This window comes from Saccopteryx leptura, chromosome 9 (assembly GCF_036850995.1).
Source record: "Saccopteryx leptura isolate mSacLep1 chromosome 9, mSacLep1_pri_phased_curated, whole genome shotgun sequence".
NCBI classification, from domain to species: Eukaryota; Metazoa; Chordata; class Mammalia; order Chiroptera; family Emballonuridae; genus Saccopteryx; species Saccopteryx leptura.
Genome location: NC_089511.1, coordinates 34,247,362 through 34,269,936, shown reverse-complemented (window position 1 = coordinate 34,269,936; position 22,575 = coordinate 34,247,362). Strand labels below are relative to the sequence as shown.

Below are 22,575 nucleotides of genomic sequence, written 5' to 3'. Positions count from 1 at the left end.
GGGCACTGGGGCCCCTTCCTCACAGCTTGAGTTGGGGGGAGGCTGGAGAGAGGGGGGGGACTTCGAGGGAGGCCTGGGGAGGGCTGGGCAGGCAGAGCGTGGAAAGAGGCTCCAGGGAGGCAGGAGTCCCTTGTTCTGTCTTCGTTCCCAGCCCTGTTCTGCTGCCTGCCTTGTGTTTGTAAGGCTTCCTCTCCGCAGGAAAGGTTGTTTGTTATCTTCTTAAAACCTGAGGGAGGGAGAACGTGCATGTGCGTGCGTGCGCGCGCGCACACACACACACACACACACACACACACACACACCATGCACACACACACAGCACACACGCACTAACAGGTGCACTCCCACCAGAGCCTGACACAGATGACAGCCTGTCGTGGTCTGTATGTTACAAGTCAATTACGCCCACCTCCCAGGCAGCCTCTGATGCCGCTGGGGAAGCCATCTCACCGTATCGGGACACCGAGAGAGGACGTGGGACGATCCCCCGGGAGGGGCCCACCAGCCCTCAGGAGGCTGCCAGCTGTCAATTAGGAGGAAATTGGATGTGGGGGTGGCTCATTTATTTTCATCCCTCAACCTCAGTATTAAACAGCACAGCAATAAAAAAGAAGGAAAGAATGATGTGGCTCCAGCATGGCCTCCAGCAGGTTCCTGGAAAGCCCTACCCTCTTTTTTCTCTCCATCTGTAAAATGGAGCCCCTGCCCGCCCAGGGCAACCGTGTGGGGAACCCTTGGCTCAGAGGATGTCATGCTCAGTCTCCCCCTACCTAGTCCCCCTAAATCAGAGCCAGAAGGGGGGGGGAAGCTGGCCCACCACCCAGAGCAGAAAAGGATTTCCTCCTGTAGGCCCGGTGTTTGGGCAGCTTTGAGTGGAGAGAGGAGACCCCCAAAGTTCACCCCAAGGGGTGGTGGCTCTGGGCTGTCACCCAGGAGTGTGGCCATGGGCAGAATCGATGGCCCTCTGGAAAGGGAACTCCTGCTGGTCCCCCCTAAGGAATGGAGAGTGGGACAGCTGGGACCCCTCTCACTGAGTCTGTGCTGCCAGGTGAACTAGCCAGGTCCTGGGGGCTCTGGGGACAGCTGCACCCTGAGGTCATAACAGCAGCAGGCCCTCCGGCCAGCCTCTTAGGCTTCACTCCCATCTTTGCCAGTGGTCACGGCTCAGTCAGACACCTGGACACCCATAAAGGCTGCCCTTCATCCTAAGCAGAGACGGGGCTGGAGCAGCTGAGAAAACCGCTCACCCCTCACCAGCTGTGACAAGCCCGGACCCAGCCCCTGGGTCATGAAGGCAGTGAACTGAGTTCTTTACACGTAGTACTCATTCATTCTTGACACAGACACTTCTGGTATCTCCATTTCACAGAGGAAGAGACTGAGGCTCAGAGAGGCAACTGATGAGGCCAAGGTCACCAGTGAGTCTGCGGCAGGGTTTGAACCAGGGACCTGACACCACCATTCATGTTTAACCAGAACACTCTGCTGCCTCTTTTATAGCAGAATGTATGAATTCTGCAGAATTCTGCCGGCTGCCTTACGAGGGGCCACCTGCAGAAGGTTCTGAAAGATGAATAGGAGTCTGCCAGCAGAGGAAACAACTCAGGGGTCAGAGAAAGTGTGGATGTGTCCGAGAGAATAGAGGTAAGAAAGTCTATGCCTGGTACATAGTAGGTGCTCAATAAGTATTTGTTAAACGAGGTACTGGAGACAGTGAAAGCAATGAGGTGCAGACTGAAGAGTCTGGCTTTATTCTTTTTTATTATTATCATTATTGATTTTAGAGAGAGGAAGGGAGAGACACAGAGAGACAGAGAGAGAAATGTTAATTTGTTGTTCTACTTATCCATGTATTCATTGGTTGGTTGTTTCTTATATGTGCCCTGACCAGGGATCGAACCCACACCTTGGCTTATGGGGACGACACTCTAACCAACTGAATTACCAGGCCAGGGAGGGGTTTGGCTTTATTTCTCATGCACATGCACCCCAGGCCCTCCCATCTTACACACACACACACGCACACACACACACACACACACACACACACACACTCACTGCCCTCACTTCCTTCCTGCCTGTCCCCAGCAGTGTCCCTGAATGGCCCACAACAAGCCCTCTGCTGCCCAGCACCCCCTTTCATGCCCAGGATCCTTGGGGAGCCTCTGCGGGGGTGACTGAGGAAAGAGGGGACTCAACTGGATAGGGGTAGGAACGCTGGCCCAATCACTTCAAGATTTTTATGGATGTGGGGGAAACACACTGGGGGAGAGTGACGTGAGCTGCCCACTGCTTCCCCTGCGTCCCGACTCTGGGTTGGGGGTGGGGTGGGGGGCGCTCGGCTGCAGCTCTGCCTCCGGGGAGGGGCTGGGAGTCTCGAGGGAGGCCCGCTGGCGGCCACAGCGGCTGCTCCGATAACCTTCAGCCCTGACCTCATTTCCCACTGAGGCTCATGCAATTTCTTCCAATTTTCCACATAATTAGCTGAGCAGGAGACGCATCCCCTGCTCTGAGGCAGGAAGGACTTGCTGCTCAGGGCCTAAGGGCCTGTGGCTGAGGGCAGAGCTGCCCCCATGGGCTCTCTCCTGTCCGTTCCCCCCCCCCCCCCAGCTCAGCAGCAGCACAGGATGTCCGGCACTGGGGGAACAAGGTGGGAAGGGACAAGTTGCGGTAGGGGCTGAAGTCTCTGCTCCCTCACCTGGTGGCCATGTAACATCAAGTGGGATGTCCGTCTCTCAGGCCACTGAAAGCTGTGGGTCACAGGGTTTTTCTGAGGATGAGATCGCCTGGCACCAGAAGTGACTAGAACTCGCCAGTGCCCACTAGATCCTAGTCTCTGTCCCCAAACCCCCCAGAAAATGCTCACCCTCTTCCTCCTGCTCTCACTCTTTGAGACCCCAAGTCATCCCCTTTCCTACTAGGGAGGTAGGGGCACGTCGTGGGGGGGGGGTTTTCCAGGATTTGAGCAGCCGGGCTTGGCACCCCGCTCTGCCTTGTCTGCTGTGTGCGAGTTGGCAGCGTAGACCTGCCGGCCTTGGTCTTGCCCTCTGTGAAGTGAGCAAGACAACAGCAGCTACCTCAAGGTGAGGAATAAACAGGCCCACAGGGTGTAGGCCACTCAGCTCCCCGGGCAGGGACTATAGTGGTGACAGGAGCTCTTGCAGGAAGTATGTGCCCAGCTCCACCACTGGGGCCCTCTCCTGGCGGACGCTGTTACTCCTGCCCAGTTCAAGGGAAGCCCCAGGTGGCTCCGAAGAGCTGGCCGTCAGTGAGTCCCAACTTGCAAAAGCAGGAGTGAAGGGTGAAGGCCTCCCAGACAGGCCTGACAGGCACTGAACCACTTTTTGGACCTCAGTTTCCCTGACTGAGCAACAAGCAAGGTCACCCCGGCTCCAACTTGCACGTTACTCCTTCCTGACTGCAGAAGGGAGTCCCAGAGAGAGAAGACACTCCCATAGGCTTGCCCCACCCAGGGAAAAAAACAAGTCGCTTCAGCCCCCAAGGGACTCACGGCCTGGGAGGAAGCCTCTCCACCCCCCTGGGGAGCCTCGGGATCCTTGGAACAGCCTTCCCCTGACAGCATGAGCGATTCCCTTCTGCCTCCTGAGCTGGCGCCAAGGCCTGGAATCCATCATCTCCTGTCACCTGTCTAGGGCTCCGCTGGCCGCCAGGCTCCGCTCACGGGGAGTGCAGCAACCGCCCTCAGCAGCCCAGGGCAGCCAGAGCACAGCGAGGCTGAGTGCAGACGCCTGGGCCCGGCCGCGACCGTGGACACGCACCTTCGCCTCCCGACCCTGGGATGCTCACTGGAAAGTGTGCCACCAGGTCCCATGAGCCCCGTCCACCTGGGTGCAGGTGGGGCCTCACACCCTGCTTCCTGTGCACAGTAGTCAGTATCCCCCTCATGACGCTCCTTCCCTCACGACAGTCAGAACCTGCTCTGAACACGTGTCCTTTCAGTGACCGCTCCCAGCGTCATGGGAAAGTGGTGGCCTGCGGAGCAGAAGGTGACTCAGGGTCTCCACCATGGCCCCTTGGCGCCCAGGGCAGAGTGTTCAACTGTATCCTGGGGCAGCTCCCCACAGTCTGGGGACATGGGGCCTCAAGGATTAAGGCTGAGGACAAAGGAGGGGCGGGGGGGGGGGGTCCCAGATACAAGAGACAGGCATACTGTGGAGGAGGCCCGAAGTGGGCCTGAGCTCAGAGAGGATCTATGTGGTGGGGTCCCCAGGGCAGAGGCTGGGTCCCAGGATGAAGAAGGGGGGGGGAGGATCCCAGATACAAGAGACAGGCACACTGAGGAGGAGGCCAGAAGTGGGCCTGAGCTCAGAGAGGATCCATGTGGTGGGGTCCCCAGAGCAGAGGCTGGGTCCCAGGATGAAGGAGGGGTGGGGGGAGGGTCCCAGATACAAGAGACAGGCACACTGAGGAAGAGGCCAGAAGTGGGCCTGAGCTCAGAGAGGATCTATGTGGTGGGGTCCCCAGGGCAGAGGCTGGGTCCCAGGATGTCAGACTCAGCGGGAGGGGGACAGCGTTTCTGAGTCGTCAGCTCTCATCAGCAGCAGATAAGACGGCCTCCCCCATGGGAGGGTGCCCTTCCCCCACCCCCTGCTCCTTTCTGCTTTGTTTAGGAAACAAGTATGCTGGCAGCTGAGACTGGTGACAAGCTTTTCCTGCTGCAAATAAGCTCATTTCAGCACCCCTATGCACCCCGTCTATACTCCCTGAATCTACCCGCAGGCCCTTGTTTGTCTAATTCCATCGCTTGCTTGCTCGCTCTGAAGAACAAAATGGTCTTTATTCCCCTCCCATCATTCCCAGTGTGGCCGTACAGGGCAGCAGCTCCTCTTCCCCCACCCCCACCCCTGCTAGTGGCACAGTGATAACAGCAAGTGTTTCTTGTGCGTTTACACCGTGCCAGACACCCTCCAAGCACTCCAGGAGCGCCAGCCTCTTTACTCTTCTCCACAGCCCTACGCATGGCCGCTGTGCTATTACCGTCCCATTTCTCAGAGGCAAAAGCTGAGGCACAGAGAGGTCAAGTCACCAGACTGGCATCACACAGCAACCCAGAGTCTGATCTCAAAATGCAAGGACTTAACCCTCTTGGCTCTGCTGCTCACGTGCTCTAGACACACCCTATGCCAGAGGCTCTCAACAGAGCAAGAGACCACTTTCATAGCCTTCTTCTGTGACTCTACATATATTGAAGTGACAGCTTCTGGGAGGCCGGCAGGGGGAGAGTGCTCGAACCCCTGAGCAGCGCCATGGAGCTGTGTCTCGTCCTCCACACACAGAAAACCCGCACAGAAGCTGTGTCTCGTCCTCCACACACAGACGGCCCACACAGGAGCTGTGACTCGTCCTCCACACAAAGACGGCGCGCACAGGAGCTGTGTCTCGTCCTCCACACAGACACGGCCCGCACAGGAGCTGTGTCTCGTCCTCCACACACAGACGGCCCGCACAGGAGCTGTGACTCTACTCCACACACACACAGACGGCCCGCACAGGAGCTGTGTCTCGTACTCCACGCACAGACGGCCCGCACAGGAGCTGTGTCTCGTACTCCACACACAGACGGCCCGCACAGGAGCTGTGTCTCGTACTCCACACACAGACGGCCCGCACAGGAGCTGTGTCTCGTACTCCACACACAGACGGCCCGCACAGGAGCTGTGTCTCGTACTCCACACACAGACGGCCCGCACAGGAGCTGTGTCTCGTCCTCCACGCACAGACGGCCCGCACAGGAGCTGTGTCTCGTCCTCCACGCACAGACGGCCCGCACAGGAGCTGTGTCTCGTCCTCCACACACAGACGGCCCGCACAGGAGCTGTGTCTCGTACTCCACGCACAGACGGCCCGCACAGGAGCTGTGTCTCGTACTCCACGCACAGACGGCCCGCACAGGAGCTGTGTCTCGTACTCCACGCACAGACGGCCCGCACAGGAGCTGTGTCTCGTACTCCACGCACAGACGGCCCGCACAGGAGCTGTGTCTCGTACTCCACGCACAGACGGCCCGCACAGGAGCTGTGTCTCGTACTCCACATACAGACGGCCCGCACAGGAGCTGTGTCTCGTACTCCACACACAGACGGCCCGCACAGGAGCTGTGTCTCGTACTCCACACACAGACGGCCCGCACAGGAGCTGTGACTCGTCCTCCACACACACACGGCCCGCACAGGAGCTGTGTCTCGTCCTCCACACACACACGGCCCGCACAGGAGCTGTGTCTCGTCCTCCACACACAGACGGCCCGCACAGGAGCTGTGAGCCGTACTCCACACACAGACGGCCCGCACAGGCCTCAAGGCAGAACGCACGCCTTGTCCCTTCCTCTGTCCTCTAGCCCCAGACTGGAGGCCGTTCTCAGGTCTCAGAGAGAGAGGCTGATGCCCCGGATGAGAAGTGGGGGGTGATCCTAGCACCAGCAGGTCAGAAATAAAATAAAAATAAAAAGATGGGGAAGACGGGGGATCCATGTGAAATACAGACTATGCCCTAGGAAGTCAGGGGCTCCCCAGAGTAGAAGCATGTGAAACTCAGGAGAGGTCCAGTGGGAGGCCAAGGCTCCCACTCTACCTGGACTAGCTTCTGGCTGGTGCTGCCAAGTAGCACATGGATGTAGGCTTGTTCTTCCAGATGCACGGGGCCAGTCTGAGATGGGGTCCCTGTGGGGTTTCTCTGTGCTCCAGAAAGAATCTGGGGTCGGGGAGGGAGGTAGACATCACAGTCTGTAGCCAGGACACATGTCCACACAAAAACATTACTTCCCATATGTCAGGGTCCCTCTCTGCCCCTAGGATAAAACCCTGCGCTGAAACGTCCTGGGAGGACGTTTGCGGTCCTCAGAGACGGGCCTCACTCCTCAGTCTAGCACTCTCCCCTGCCTTCCTCAGCAGTCTGTACCCCATGACCATTCACTCCTAACTTCCAAGTGAGACGTCCCTTCCATTTCGAACACCCATTCCACCTTTCCCACCTAGCAGCACAAAGAGTTTGTGGAAATCTCATTTGGGTGTCACCTCCTCCTGGAAGCCCTCCCTGATGCTCAGGCTGAGCTCTATTCTGGCACACCACTGTCTACATGTTTTTGTCCTCCCTGCCCCATCCCTTAGTAGGATGGAGGCAGAAAGAAATAAGGTAGAAGAACCTGGAGTGGATATGTGTACTCTGGGTCTCCAAGAGTCTGGCTGACTCCTCTTGAGTCTGAGGTTCTAAAAACAGCCCCACAGGAATGTCAGAGAGAGACTGCAGTCACAGCTGTCAGGGAGATTGGAGACCCTCTTGGAGGCACAGAAAGGGTAATGAGGGTGTTGCTCAGCTTATAGTCAGGCCTCCCCTCTGTGGAATTGTTCTCACTATGGGAAACGTCAGTGTGGGAGACTGGGCTGGGGGTGACTCACAGAGAAGGAAGAATTGGAGAGAGAGATACATAAGCAGAAAAGGGTTCATTGAGTCCAGTGTGAAGGGCTCTGCTGGCAGGAGCCTTAGAGCAGCTCAAGAGGCAGTAGAAGCCCCTGATCTGGCTTCCTGGAGGTAGCGACCTCCCACAGGGCATTAGTCTATCTGGAGCTGAAAGGACAGAGATGATGCTGCAGAGAAGAGGGCTGCTGGAGGGGGGGTTCTAGTAAGTAATGGGGCAGGGCCATGCCCCTCCCAATACAAGCTCCTGAAAGGACCGTGGATGGTGGTCCCAGACTGAGGCAGCCCATGGGAGGGGCCCCCTGGCAGCCCCCCTGCCCTCCCCGCAGCACAGACGGGCTAGGTCCAGCCCTCCCCCTGCAGTAAGCCCTCCCAGCTACCGAACCCTGCCATCACCTTTGGTCTCTGAGGTCACACCGTGGCTTTACTTTCAATGATCTTGATATTGGTCAGGTCAAATATTTCAGCTCAGTGGATTCATCCAGCAGGAGTGTGTTTCCATGGCAACAGGGGCAGACTCACAACACCCTCCTGGGCCCCCAAGCTCTGTCCCTTCCAGAAAGCCACTCTGTAGCTGTAAATGTTCTGTGCTTGTCCATCACCCCCGAGAGTGTACGGCAAAGGCCAGGACGGCCGAGCCCCCACCGCCAGCCGCGATGTCCTTTCTGTAAAATGAGAGCACCGGGCCATGAGGCTACAGAACCCATGTGCAGCCTCGGTCGTCAGCGTCAGCACCAGCATCCAGATGGGCTCTTGTTTTTTCCTGGGGACATCTGTTGACCCGCCCAGCCCCACTGCAGAGAGAAAGGGAAGCACGTGGAAAAGATGTGAGGCTTAGCTTGGCATTTTGGGGGAATTCAACTGAGACAGCTCCTGACACCGGATTTCACAAAGGCTGTGTACTAAAGGGTCTCGTCCTGCCCCAGGAGCTTGGGTCACCTGGAGAAAGGCCTGACCCCTGAGAATTGGTTGTTCGGCCAGTGTTTGAAACTACCGGCCCTCATTGTCCCCTTTACCCTGCAGGGCCTGGAGAGCAAGACCAACCCCATGGCCCAGGTGCTGTTCTGCCCTGGGATGCCCTGTCTCTGCTTGTGTTCCTCCAGCCCAGGCACAGAGCTGTGCTCTCCTCCTGACAGCAGCTCCGCTGCAGCGCGCGCGCCAGCCAGCACTGACTGGGTGCTTGCTGTGTGCCAGGTGCACGTGGAGCCCTTCAGGTGCAGGATTGAATCCTAGCAACACCCTAGAAGGGGTCTTAGGGGGCAGGATTCCTGTTGCCACCACTCCCTGGGTGTGTGCCTTTGGGAAATAATTTGGCTTCTTGGGGCCTCAGTGTCCCTTCCCATAGGTATAACAAACTCTGGCCAGAACTCAATAAGGGGATTCATGTAGAGTTCAGAGCAGTGCCTGACTTCCAGTCAGGGCTCAGCAGAAGTCAGCAATTGGTGCGCTTCTTCCTGCCTTGCAGAGAAGGGGGGCACTCATGTCCCCCAGGGTGGCCCAGTGGTTCTGACCACCAGGCAGTACTGACAGCGGGTTCCAGGGGCACCTCACGGGAGAGACAAGAGTAAGCGCAGGGCGAGGGATTGGCCGAGCCCAGTCTGCCAGACTCCAGCAGCCAGCAGGAGAGGGCTCAGCATTCATTGGTTCCCTGAAGCTGTCCACCTTCCCCTGTGTCCACAGGGCCCAGCAAATGTCCTGGAATGGATCATCAAAGCAGCAAATATCTACTCAGGTGTGTTCTAAGCACTTCATGCTTTATTCATTCATTGAGTTCTCCAGATAGCTCTGAGATCCAAGCTATTATCATCCCCATTCTAGAGATGGGAAAACTGAGAGACATTAAGAATTTGACCATGTGGGCCTGACCTGTGGTGGCGCAGTAGATAAAGCGTTGACCTGGAACACTGAGGTCACCGGTTCAAAACCCTGGCCTTGCCCGATCAAGGCACATATGGGAGTTGATGCTTCCTGCTCCTCCCCCCTTCTCTTTCTCTCTAAAATGAATAAAATTGGCCCTGGCCGGTTGGCTCAGCGGTAGAGCGTCAGCCTGATGAGCGGGGGACCCGGGTTCAATTCCCGGCCAGGGCACATAGGAGAAGCACCATTTGCTTCTCCACCCCCCCCTCCTTCCTCTCTGTCTCTCTCTTCCCCTCCCGCAGCCAAAGCTCCATTGGAGCAAAGATGGCCCAGGCGCTGGGGATGGCTCCTTGGCCTCTGCCCCAGGCGCTAGAGTGGCTCTGGTCACGGCAGAGCGATGCCCCAGAGGGGCAGAGCTTCGCCCCCTGGTGGGCAGAGCGTCACCCCTGGTGGGCGTGCCGGGTGGATCCCGGTCAGGCGCATGCGGGAGTCTGTCTGACTGTCTCTCCCCGTTTCCAGCTTCAGAAAAAATAAAAAAATAAAATAAAAAAATAAAAAAATAAAATAAAATGAATAAAATCTTTGGGGGGGGAGAATTTGACCATGTGACCACAGCAGTGGCACGAGTTTAGAAGCACCTATGAATTATAACACATGGTGTCCCCGTGATGCTAAGCACTTAAACTTACCTATCTCATAGACTCTCCCCCAAACCCTGTAACATAGGGACTTTTATCACGCCCACTCCATATCTGGGCAAACTGAGGCACAGGAATGAAGTGCCCAAGGTCGCACAGGTAGCCAGAGGCAGAGCCGATTCTGACCCGAGAGCCCGGGCTCCTTGGCTGGCACCTCCCTGCCGACGTTCAGAATGCCCTGTTCTTGAAGAATAACTTCTTTCTGAAACCTGACGATGACAAATTATTTTTTTTAATGGTTTTAATTTATCCCCCTTTCCTCGGAGAGTGTCAGAGGCAATCTGCTTCTTTCTGTGACTGTGAGCCTCCCCATCTCTTGTTAGTGACTCTGCTTTGAACATATTTCCTTTTATCATGTGGTGACACATGGTGGCAAAGGGCGATTCTGGGAGAGATTGTCGGGGAGGGGCCAGGCTAGAGTTTGCATCGCTCCTGACAGCTAATTAGCTGTGTATCTTTGCACCAGGGGCCTCTCATATGGCAGGCGTCATCCTCACGGCCCTGAGGCTGCACGCTGAGGCCTCCTCCTCCTCCATCCCTGGGTCGGAGATTTCCAGAGTTAACGGTTTCCATTTTGGCTGTGCCCTTGACGCTTGGGCCTGCCTGTGGCCCAAGGAGGGTTAGGCCATCACCACTGATCCCTGGAGACCAAATGTGCCAACAATTATCGGGGCTCTGCATGGGGACCCATACCAGAGCAGGTGTCTGAGGCGCGGGTGATTTGGGGGCAAGTCTCTGCCCCTCCCCAAGGCTCAGTTTCCTCATCTGCGTCTCGGGTAGAAGAGCACACCATAGGTTTGGCCCCCTCAGCTTGTTGTGGACATCCAGGAGAAGAATGAGAGGCAGGCTGAGCTGAAAGAACTCTGTGTCTGGGTTCCTCCATTCATCAATTCAATAAGTATTAAGCACCTATTGTGTGCTGGGCCCTGCTCTAGGCGCAGGGTGGTGGGGGAGGGAAGGAGACAGTGAGGAACAGTAAGTAGCGTGTGTAACCCCTCTGATTCTCCTCACTGAGGGGGGTTCTGGGGAAGGGGGCTGGACTAGCTTGCATGCTCCTGACAGCTCATTAGAGGTGATTAGAGCCGTGGAGGAAGAGGAAGCCTGGGGGTTGGGAAAAGAACGGGGAAGGAAGAAGGTTGCACTTTAAAATAGCATGGTCAGGAAAGGCCTCGCTGACAGCACCGTCCTTGATTATTATTACCATCATGTTTATTTACAAGGATGAATAACAAAGGTCATCAAACCTTTTTTTTTTTTTCTTGCCTGTTAGAAAAAGAGTCTATTCGATTATTTTTTTCTTTTTTTTTTTTAAGGCAGGGGTTCTCACACTTGAGCAGCATCAGCGTTCCCTGGAGAGCTTGTTAAACAGAGAGCCTGGCCATCCCCAGCTTCTCATCCGGAATCTGCATTTCTGACCTGTTTCCAGTGATCCTAAGGTTGCTGGTCTGGGGACACGTTTGAGAATCCCAGCTCTGGTCTGAAAATGAACTTGGCTCATGCATTAAAAGTGGAATATCTGGCCCTGGCTGGTTGGCTCAGTGGTAGAGCGTCGACCTGGCGTGCGGAAGTCCCAGGTTTGATTCCCGGCCAGGGCACACAGGAGAAGCGCCCATCTGCTTCTCCACCCCTCCCCCTCTCCTTCCTCTCGGTCTCTCGCTTCCCCTCCTGCAGCCGAGGCTCCATTGGAGCAAAAGATGGCCCGGGTGCTGGGGATGGCTCCTTGGCCTCTGCCCCAGGCGCTAGAGTGGCTCTGGTCGCGACAGAGCGACGCCCCGGATGGGCAGAGCATCACCCCCTGGTGGGCGTGTCGGGTGGATCCCGGTCGGGTGCATGCGGGAGTCTGTCTGACTGCCTCCCCATTTCCAGCTTCAGAGAAATACAAAAAAAAGAAGAAAAAAAAAAGTGGAATATCTTCTGCTAGATGTGGCCTGTGAGAGCCACTGATTCGGATTCCTGTGACAAACACTTTGGAGGCTCCTAAGATCAGATCAAATAAACTGTGAAATTACCACTTTTTCCATTTCATATGGTTCAGCTTAATACGCGCGAGGTCTAAACAGCCGTCCCGGCCTCGCGGAGCTGCGTCCCTCCATTTCCCCGGCTACCCTGTGGAACCTTCCTTCTTTGCCAAGAGGTCCCCGGTCCCCGCCCCCCTGCCCCTGCCCCTCAGCAGGGGTCAAGACCTGGCCCGGGCCCAGGACCCCTGGGGCCTCTGGGAACTTCCCCTTTGCCTGGCAGCCCCCGGGGCCTCCCTGAAGTGGCTCTGGCCCCAGAGAGAGAGAGAAAGGGGGAGCAGCTGACTTGCTGAAGGATTGCTATGGCAACAGTTCAGGCCTGGGCCAGCTGGCAGGAGCAAAGTCTGGCAGAGCCATAGGCCTGGCCTCCCACCAGGACAGGGTTGGCCTGAGGAGCAGAGGCCACGAGAGGTGGGGTGAGGGCCCCACACCCTCCCCATGACAGGGCTGTGTCTTTTCTGAGGAGAACACGGTGACCCGACTGGGGCTAGACATCTGGGGAAACCCACCTCCCTCCTCTTCACATCTGGGGGTGGTTGGGAGAGGGGGCTCTTGCCGGAACTCTCTGATGCCACCTGAGTCAAAGAGCACCCCCCCACACCTGACCTCGCCTGGACCTCCACTGGGAGGGGCTCCTGGCTGTGCGCTCCAGGAAGCTGCACTCCCCGTTTCTACAGCAGGTAGTCGGTATTTAGAGAATATGTGCCGAACAGAACAATGAACAAATGGGCATGTTCACGACTGCCTGTGTCCAAGGCTCGGGGGTGGCTGCTGGGTTCAGGGCCAGGACAAAAGATCCCGAGATTAAACATCGTCACCGCCTCCCCCACCCTGCCCTGAGAATGCAGGAGGCTGCCATGGCCTTCTGGACCTTTCTTGCTCTCGCTTGCTCCTCGGAAGAACTCGAAGCCTGCCCCTAGGACCGGATGCCAGGAAAATGTGCAGTCCCAGGGATCTCCCTGGGTCCCTTCTCCCTCCCACCTCCCACGACAGGAAAAGGCCAATGGGTCCCCCTGGGAGCTGGGCTATTCCGGGCTGTGTGATGGGCCTGCGGTAAGATGGCTGAACTCAGGCCAGGCCTGTGTGCCGTTTGCAGGATGTAGGGAAGTAGGTGGTCGCGGAGGGGGCTTAGCCCCACTCTGTCCTTTCTCAAAGCAGGTGAGGAGGCCCCTGCACCCACCAGTACTCTCCCAGGTGCTGTATAAGTGTTATTCTGCCCATTCTGTAGAGGAAGAAACCGAGGTCCTGAAAGTGAGCCAGGTTGCCTAAGGTCACTTGGCAAAGCATGGAACTGAGCCCAAGCCCTCTGCCTCCCCACTGCCACACCCGGCCTCCTGGAATCTCCACGCTGAGAGACTGAGATAAGACATTCTAGTTTAGTTTCTTTTTTCTATTTCAATGAAGATAATCTATAAACTGCTTAACCAAACTTGATTTCATTTTTCATATCTCCTAAGACTTCTCCTATAAATCAATTTATAAATACGTAAGAACAACTCTTGCATCTGGAATGCAAGCCCAGAATAAAATGCCCCAGCAGAACACTTGAGGCCCTTGGAGAGGGGCCCCAGTCCCCAGTCTAGCACCCTCTGCTGCCTTCGCCAGCAGGCTGTGTCCCATGACTCCCCACTCCTACCTCCAGGTAAGGTGTCCCTTCCATTTGGAACACCCATCCTACCTTTCCCTTGTGCTGGAGTAAAAACCGTTATTCTTTAAGGCAAGATGTCCTGAGATAGGATAGGCAAGGGAGGGGTGAGACCTTGGGGCTAACAGCACAGGTGGGCCACTCCAGCCCCTGGGACTGGGATGGGCAGGTGACCTGAGCTGGTGGATCTGGGCAGGTGGAGGGAGGAGGGGTGACAGGATCTGGGATCCCAGATAGAAGCACTGAGTGGCTCTAGTCAGCTGGCTCGGTGGATAGAGCGTTGGTCCAGTGTATGGACATCCCAAGTTTGATTTCCAGTCAGGGTACACATGAGAAGCTTCTCCTCCCCTACCTCTCCCCCTTCTCTATCTCTTCCTGACCCGCAGCCACTGCTTCTGTTGGATTGAGCACCAGCCCCAGGCACTGGAGATAACTCAATTGGTCTGATCATCAGCCTCAGGTGCTAAAGATAGCTCGTTGATTTGAGTAACGGACCCAGACGGGGGTTACTGGGTGGATCCAGGTCAGGGCACATGCAGGAGTCTATCTCACTTTAAAAAAAAAAGAAGTAGCACTGAGTGAGCAGAGGCTCAGAGGCTGGACAAGAGATGGGCTTTGCTAGTGGATGTGGAGCGGTACCCCAAAGCAAGACCTTCCATTGCCCTGTATCCCCTTTTCCTATCTGCAAAACTATAACAACAGTGGTACCAAACATAAGGGTGCTTCTGTAAGGTTAAATGAGTTCACACATGCAATGCTCATAGATCATGCCTGATTATGTGACCACACACCATAAATGTTTGGCTAAGGTTGCCCTCACTACCTGAAGCTCCCTCCCCTGCCCCCCAGTGATATCAGAGTCTCCCTGCCAAGGACAGAACCCACAGCTCATCCTTCGTGACATTCTGTCCCCCTACTTTTACCATAATAAACTCCTTTCAGGCCCCCAACACAAGTCAAGTATTAGTATAACTCCCCATTTTACAGAGGAGAAACCAATGCACAGAGAGGGTCAGGAACATGCCCAGGGTCACATAGCTCCATATGGTATAGTCAGGATTCAAAAGTAGGCACTGACACCACCCATTTTACAGATGGAGAAACTGAGGCTAGGAGGGACACTCTCAGAGGTTCTGGGCCACACAGTCGGGATGCTGCCGAGCTGGGCTGACAGCTGGGTCTTGGGTCTCCTGAGCCCAGGCTCTGACCACGGGGCTCTCGGACCTCCCAGGCAGGCGCCAGGCAGAGGGTTTGGGGGAGAAGACTCTGGAAGAGCCAAAGAGGCTGGCTGAGGGGGAGGCGCCAACAGCAGGCAGGCTGTGCCACTCATTCCTACCCCTGCTTCTCACACGCGCCGCCACGGGGGAGCCAGAAGCTGGCAGCACCAACTGTTGCTGCCGCCTCTCCTCTCCCTGCCCATCTGCTCCTGCATGGGGATCAGGGTGGGTGGTGGGTCTTGGCCCGGGCCACCTGCGACTGCCGCAGAGGGGCCTCCCCTATCCTTCCTTTCCCCTGGACCTGGGGGGACAGGATGATGGGCACAGCGGGCCCCAAGGCCCCTCCCCACCCTGAGCCTCTCTGTCACCTCTGTAAGTGAGCATAGCACCCCCCCCCCCCCCGATGTGGCTGTAAGCTCTGAGCCAGCTCCCGCCCGTAACCGGGACCCCCTCCTGTGTCCTTCCCTCTAAGTGTTCTGACTGCAGAGCCTGGGGTCCACAGCCCTCCTGCTGCAAATGTTCCCTGCTGTCACAGAAACACACTTAGCCTTGTCACCTGGTATGTGACCTGATTTAGACTCAGAGCAAGCGAGGTGGAGAGCCCTGGGCGGACGAGTGACCCAGTCGGAAACTTCTCAGTTAGGGGCAAAGGCCCCGGAGGCTCAGAGCTCAGAGCGACCATCTCGATTTGTGACATCTGTTGCCAGATCTCCCAAGTGCTTGAGGGCCCTCCCTCCCCGTGGTGGTGCCATCTGACAGACAGCCAAGCATGGACCGGACACCTGGTGTGTGGGCAGGACTGAGGGAGAGGCGAAGGGACAACCTCTGAGGGTCAGCTTGGGTCACAGCCCGAGCAGCCAAGAGAACAAGGCCTGTGAGATAGCTGGGTGGAGGGGGACACAGGACAGCGGCGTGGTGAGCAAGGCTCCACAGGGAGAAGGGGTGGGTGCTGAGGGTGGAAAAGGGATCACAGGGCACCCCAAGACCACCCTCTGCTCCCCCACTTCTGACATTACCCCCTCAGAGGACTCCATACCAGCTCCACTACTTGCTGCGTGACCCCAGGCCAGTTACTTGGCCTCCTTGAGCAGCAAGTACAGTAGCGCCCCCTTCTGCGCTGACGAGGAGGATGGGATGAGATAATGGCCGGCACCTGGTAAGTGCTCGGTACAGGCCAGGCGGTAGGGCAGCGATGAGGTCCGGCTCCCGCTGCACCCCACACCTCCCCATGCTCATGCCGTGCTCTAGCCACCGGGAACCTCCTTCACCGCCCCCAAACCCACAGCACCCACCCTGGTCCCATCTCCTGGCCTTGCACACCCAGGTCAGGCCCTCCCCTGGTACATCCTTGCCTGCCCTCCTTCGCCATTTGGCTAACTCACAGTCTTCCTACAGGGGAAGCAGAAGGAGGAACCACCATTCCAAGGAGGCTGAACTGGGTGTCCCAGGCGGCCCCCTGAGACAGAACACTGCCTATCCAGGGGTTGGCTCTGCCAGATCTTGCAGGGGAGAGCGACATCTAGTGGGCAGAGGGCACATCGCCCATCACCCCAGGAGGTGCCCCCAGCGCACCCCAAGTCCCCAAGCCAGTAGAGGCTTACCCTCCAGGGAAGGACCCGGGAAAGAGGGGTGCCAGGTGCAGAGCATCACCGTCGGCAACACAGGTCTTAGCTCCCTTTCTGGGACTCCTGCCTCTTCCTGTAGGCAGCCATGTTCCCGCATGGCATATGCCCACCATATGCTCTCCCTGTTCACAGCATCCTCAGTAGACCTGCTGGTGGGGGCAGGGTGCCTCGGAGCTGGAGCGCACCCCAACTGCTACATCGAGCAAGCTGCTCGGAGCTGCTCTGAGGACTGCCAAACGCCTATGACAGAGGCAACCTATGATCCCATATCACAGACAACCAAACTGAGGCTAAGAGAGGCTGAGCATCTTGCTCAAGGCCACACAGCTTGCAAGGACAGACGAGTCCTGTCACCCAGAGCCTCCGAATGTGCACCTATAACCTGAGGAGGGCTGGTGGACAATGCCTGTAAAATTATTTGATGCCTGGAGGTTCGGTGTGTTCTAAGCTCATGCAAGTCCCTCCACCAGGATACCCTCCAACTCCTCCTGCCCTGTTGCCGCTTTAGGGCCCCCTGGAGACCATGGCCTTGCTGCTCTCCTCCTATTTCCACAACCCCAGCTGCGGAGTGTACAGGGCACTATGAGCCCAAAGCCTGAAACTGACTCATGCTTCTCAAACTGGGTTCCCCGGAGCTCTGATGTTCGGTCAGAGAGCTTGGGTTTTACCCAGGGAGCTGAGGGGAAAACTGAGGGAGGCAGGGCTTGTCCCTTTAAGCCACAAAGTGTCTAGAGCTGGTTTCTATAGTAGACACAACGGCATAGCGGTCTAATTGGTGGGGGGAGGGGAGGAAAATTCTAGGGCTTCGCACTATGCAGGAAGGAATACTGAGTGCCTAATACCAGGCTCAGCCTCCTAATGCAGCCAAATTCCCCTCGGGAGCCAGGCTGAGGCTACTCCATGGAGTGGTCTCATAGGCAGCAGATGTTTCCTGAGCATCTACGGAGTACCAGCCACAGTCACTGAACCCCACAGTGCAGGGGTTAACTCCGGGCTCAGGAATCAGACATTCTGGGTTCAAATCCTACCTCTGCCATTTGTTCATTTGTGCGGCTGAGGGACTCCATCACGGTGCCTCTTCATTAGAATAAACCCCGTAACAGTTCCTAGCCATAGATGACAGAATTCAATGAGTTAATAGATGCTATTACTTTTCCAGGGCACGTAACAAATTACCACAAACTGGGGTGCTTAAAACAACAGAACTGTGTTCTTTCACAGTTGCAGAGGCCACTGGTATGGAGTCAAGGTGTGGGCAGGGCTGTGCTCCCTCTGAAGGCTCCAGGGAGGGGAACTTCCTGCCTCCTCCTGCTTCTGGTGGTGGCCAGCAATCTTTGGCTTGGCTCATGGCAGCATAATTCCAATCTCTGCCTCCGTCTTCACGTGGTCCTCTCCCTGTGTCTCTGTCTTCACATGCCATTCTGTCTGTGTCCAAAATCTCCTCTCCTTATAAGGGCACATCATTGGAGTTTGGGCCACCCTAATCCAGTATGACCTCATTTGAACTAATTACATCTGCCAAGAAGACCCTCTTTCCTAATAAGGTCACATTCCGGGATTCCAGATGGGCATGCACTTGGGGGAACACTATCCAATTCCACTCCATACATCTCCAGGGCTTAGACCAGCGCCAGGCACACAGAAGTGCTCAGTGTGACTTCAGTGGTCCTCACCAGATACCCGAAAAGGATGACTGAGGCTCACTCTTCTTCTTCTTCTTTTTGGGGGGAGGAGACAGTATGAGAGAGGAAAAGACAAGGAAAGAAGAGGGAGGATGAGAAGCATCAACTTGTAGTTGCTTTCACTTTAGTTGAACATCGAGCTTCTCATACGTGCCTTGACCAGGGCTGTGCCAGTACTCCCCTGGCTCAAGCCAGCAGACCCCGGGTTTTTCATGCTAGCAACCTTTGGGCTCAAGCTGGCAAGCTTTGGGATTGTGTGGACGACCCCCCACTCCCCTCAAGCCAGCAACCCTGCACTGATGAGTCCACGCTCAGAGCCAGCAACCTTGGGGTTTCAAATCAGCGACCTCCGTGTTGTGGGCAGATGTTTTAATCACTGCACTCCCTTCGGTCAGGCAAGCCCACTCTTACAGATGAGGACACCAAGCTTCAGAACAGTAAACTGTCTGCCTGAAATCAGCCTGCAACATGGGGCTCAGATCCAATCCAGTATTTTTATTTATTTATTTATTTTTATTTGAGAGAGAGAGAGAGAGAGAGAGAGAGAGAGAAACATCAATTTGTTGTCCCCCTTATTTATGCATCCACTGGTTGGTTCCTGTATGTGCTCGATGGGGGAGATCAAACACACAACTTTGGCCTGTGGGGGCGACGTTCTAACCAACTGAGCCACCGGCCACGGCAGATCTAAGCCAGGTCAGTGCCTGTACCACCTGCAGAGTCTCCAGGCCTGAGCTCCCGGGGCCATCTGCTGGGGCAATGAAGGCATTTTTCCCTGGGGGCACCTCCAAATGCTCCAGGAGGGAGCCCATCCATGGAAGCCTCCAGCCCACCTGGCCGCCGTACCAGCCTCTCTGGTCTTTTGGGTCCCCCTCTGTAAAACGGAAGATGAGCCCCAACCTCAGAGCAGGAAAGCATGGTTGGAGCCATGACGCGTGGCCTGGCAGGAGGGTATGGCTTGGTGGGAGCCCAGCACTGCTGTTATTTTAACTAACTGCAATTAACATACCATCTCCTGCTAGTGTTCTCTCTGATGCAGGAAGAGGCGGGCAGGAAGCTCCCCCTGGTTGCTATGTTCCCATCTAGCAAACAAGCATTGAGCCCCTATGTGCTAGGCATGGGACCATGCCGCCCACATCAGGGACAAGGTGATGCCCCAGCTAGGTCAGCTTTGTCCCATGCCTGGCTGGGATGACAGGGAGGTGCTGGTGAGGGACTCGGAGCATCTCAGAATCTGAACACACAATGGGGGGGAGGGTAGGACTAGTTACCCAGAGGATCAGTGGTGTGACAGCAACAGCAAGGCCCAAATGCAGGCGGGTGGCAGTGAATTACCGGCCTCTGATGGGAAGGAGACAGTGTGGGGCTGAGGAGATAGCCAGGTGCCAGGCTGCTGGGCAGCTGCTGTATTATTCAGGCCTCTGGACCAAGAATGATGCAGGAAAAAGGAAAGGCCTTCTGGGTTTAGAAAAAGCCTCGTCTGCACCCCAGGGAGCTGGAGTGCCACATGTAAGCAGGTGGGCTCAGATGGCCCAGCAAGACCCAGTGGGCACTGTGACAGGCAGGCCCGAGGCCTCCTACATGGTTACCCTGTTCTACTCTAGCCTGACTTCTGAGTCAGGCAGACCAGGGACCAATGACCTTGACCCAGTCACCTGCTGAGCCCAGTGGCTGGCTGATGAGTGGCAGGTCCTGAGTGAGGCACCAGAGGGAAGCTGATCTCCCCCTGTGCAGGGGGCCAACAAGGCTGGCGTAAGGACCGGGTCACAAGGCTCAGTCATTCACCAAGTGTTTCCTGAGCACCTACTCTGTGCCACCACTTGCTCAGGACTGGGACACAGTGGCAAACAAGACCCAAGTACTTCCCCTTAGGGACAGGCTACATGCCTCTGAAGTGTCCCTGAGAGAAGCAACACGAGAGGCGGGGCCTGAGAGCTGGAAGAGGTTCTGCTGTGATCCCAGCGCACGGGGGTCAGGGTAACCCGTATGTCCGCTCCACGGTGTGCACTCAAGAGAAACGCAAACCTATATCCACGCGAAACCGGCACAAGCAGCTCAGAGCAGCACTGCTCACAACAGCCACACCAGCACACAGCCCAAATGTCCACCGATGGCGAATGGAGAAACCAAACACAGCCTATTCACCCATGAAATAGGATTCAGCCCTGAGAAGAAATGAAGCACTGATACCGGTGACCGTATGGATGGACCTTGGAAATACTCTTCTAAGTGAAAGCAGTTAGAAATAAAAGGATTCATCTTATAGGATTCCATGTATATGAAATGTCCCGAATAGGTAAATCCATAGAAACAGAAAGTAGCCCAGTGGTTGCCAAGGGCAGGGGCAGAGAGGAACAGGGAGTGACTGCCACGGGTGATGAAATGCTCGAGAACCGGAGTGGTGATGGCTGCACAACTCTACGACTATTCTAAAGCCCACTGAACTCTCCACTTTGGTGAGTTGTTATAAAGTTGTCATAAAAATAACTGCACTTAAAATAGCACTTGCCAAATACATTGGGATGTTTTTGAAATTATAAAAATTAAAAGGAGTGAGCACATATTGTGTTATGACCAGAGAAATAAGAGGTGCCTGCAGGCACCCTGCTTCCAAGGCAAGGGTTTTTTGTGGGGTTTTTTTGGAGGCTCAGGGACAAGAGGCCTCAACCGGGTTCCCCAGGAGGTAGCACAGGTCCATAGCACAGGCCCATGGTGAGGGACACGGAGCATCTCAGGATCTGAACACACAATGGGGGGGGGGGGTAGGACTAGCAGTCAAGGGCAGCCACCCTGTCCCCACCAGCCCAGCGCACCAGAAGTCTTAGAGACAGCCAGCTGATACCGGGGCGACCAAGAACACAACCGCTCAGGCTGCTCTGTCAACTGTCAGCGGGTCCTGAGGGGGCCAGGCCTCGAGGAGCACAGGTCTGGGGCTAGGCAGGGGCTCCTCAGGGACTTCTGACAGGGACCATGGGATGCACGGGTGGCCACCATGCCACTCTGGCCAGGAGCCCATGAAAAAGGGTCTAAGCCCCACCTAAAAGAAAGGTCACCCGTCTTTCTTTCTCCCTGCAGTGGGCAGGAAGGGGGACTGTCTCTTGAGGGACGGCCAAGGTCTTGGCCCGGCCTCAGGAGGCTGGATAAAATGGACTGGCAATATAATAACAGACACCACTGTGGGAGGTGGCAGTGTATGCCCAGCGGGTCCTGCCTCACCAACCCTACACCACCCCTGTGACCCCCTATGGCAGCCGGAGCACAGGAATGGGTACCACCCCTACTGTACAGATGAGAAAACTAAGGTACAGAGGGACACCCAAATACACCACCCTCAGCCTTCTGTCATTGGCAGCTGGTGTACCCGTGACATCAGCTGTCTTCAAAGAGGGTGTTAGGTGCTGGGCCGTGGGGGGGCTATCTGCCTGTCTTCCTGCCACTTGATTCCTGGGTCCAAAGCTGTGAGAAGCAGGCCCCACAAAAAGCCAGGCCCTCAGGCCAGCAGATTAACCCCGCCCCCTCCCCCCCAACTACAACGTATTTCTGTCCACAGGACACTTCTGACACCAACAACCAAATCTCCACCTCTCTAGACACCGACAAGGCCAGGTGTGCTACAATCTGATTCAGTTCTGACACTGTTGTAAGAGTTGGCACAGAGCCCTCAGGTCAAGGGCTCGGTCCCAGGAGACTGCCCCCACTTCAGACACTAGTCACAAGTCCCAGGTCTCTGTGCTCCCGACTGCCTATAAGACAGGGGTTCCCACAACCCCCTCCGCAGGTTGGATAATTTGCTAGAAGGGCTCACAGAACTCAGGGAAACACAACTTCCTGGTACTGATTTATTGCAAAGGATAAAACTCAGGAACAGCCACATGGAAGACCCACAGCCTCCTGCTCGGTGGACAGCCGGGCAGTGGGACCCTGGGTCAGCCCCCAGCCCGAGAGCCAGCCTGGATGCCCACCTGTCCTGTGCCAAGGCAGAAAGTCCAGAGCACTGTTGTGGAGAGCTGTCATTTCCACTGAGTGACTTTCGCTGTGCTAAGTCCCCTGAGCTGGGCGCTGGCAGACCCTTAGAATCCCTGCCCCGGAACTGGAGGCCTGGTTTGCACCCAGCTCTGCCTCTCAGTTTCCCAGTCTCTGAACCGGGCTAACAGCATCCTCCCAGGGGTGTGTTACCTACACGAGGCTCATAAAACGCTGGATTCCAAGCTATAGCCACAGCCAATGCTCCCTTGGCAGGAGCTGCGGGGCCCTCCCCACGCCCCACGCCCCCTGCACTGCACTGCGTGCCTCCTTCTGTGAGGCCAGAGGAGGGTCTGCAGACAGGGTTCTCCCTACCCCAGGGGGCCTAGAGAAGGGGGCCGATGGGGGTGGGCTCGGGCCCAGCATCCTCCCTCTGGAG

General features: G+C 56.3%; 1 protein-coding gene and 1 non-coding gene across 6 annotated transcripts in view; one reads left to right on the top strand and one right to left on the bottom strand.

The window, feature by feature from the left end:
• The window catches only part of GSE1 (Gse1 coiled-coil protein), a 471,483-nt gene that overhangs the window by 366,871 nt on the left and 82,037 nt on the right, over window positions 1-22,575 (bottom strand). The gene's annotated exons all lie outside the window — the stretch shown is intronic.
• Window positions 9,447-9,522, top strand: TRNAI-GAU (transfer RNA isoleucine (anticodon GAU)). Its single transcript has one exon. It is a non-coding gene; the product is annotated as a tRNA-Ile (tRNA).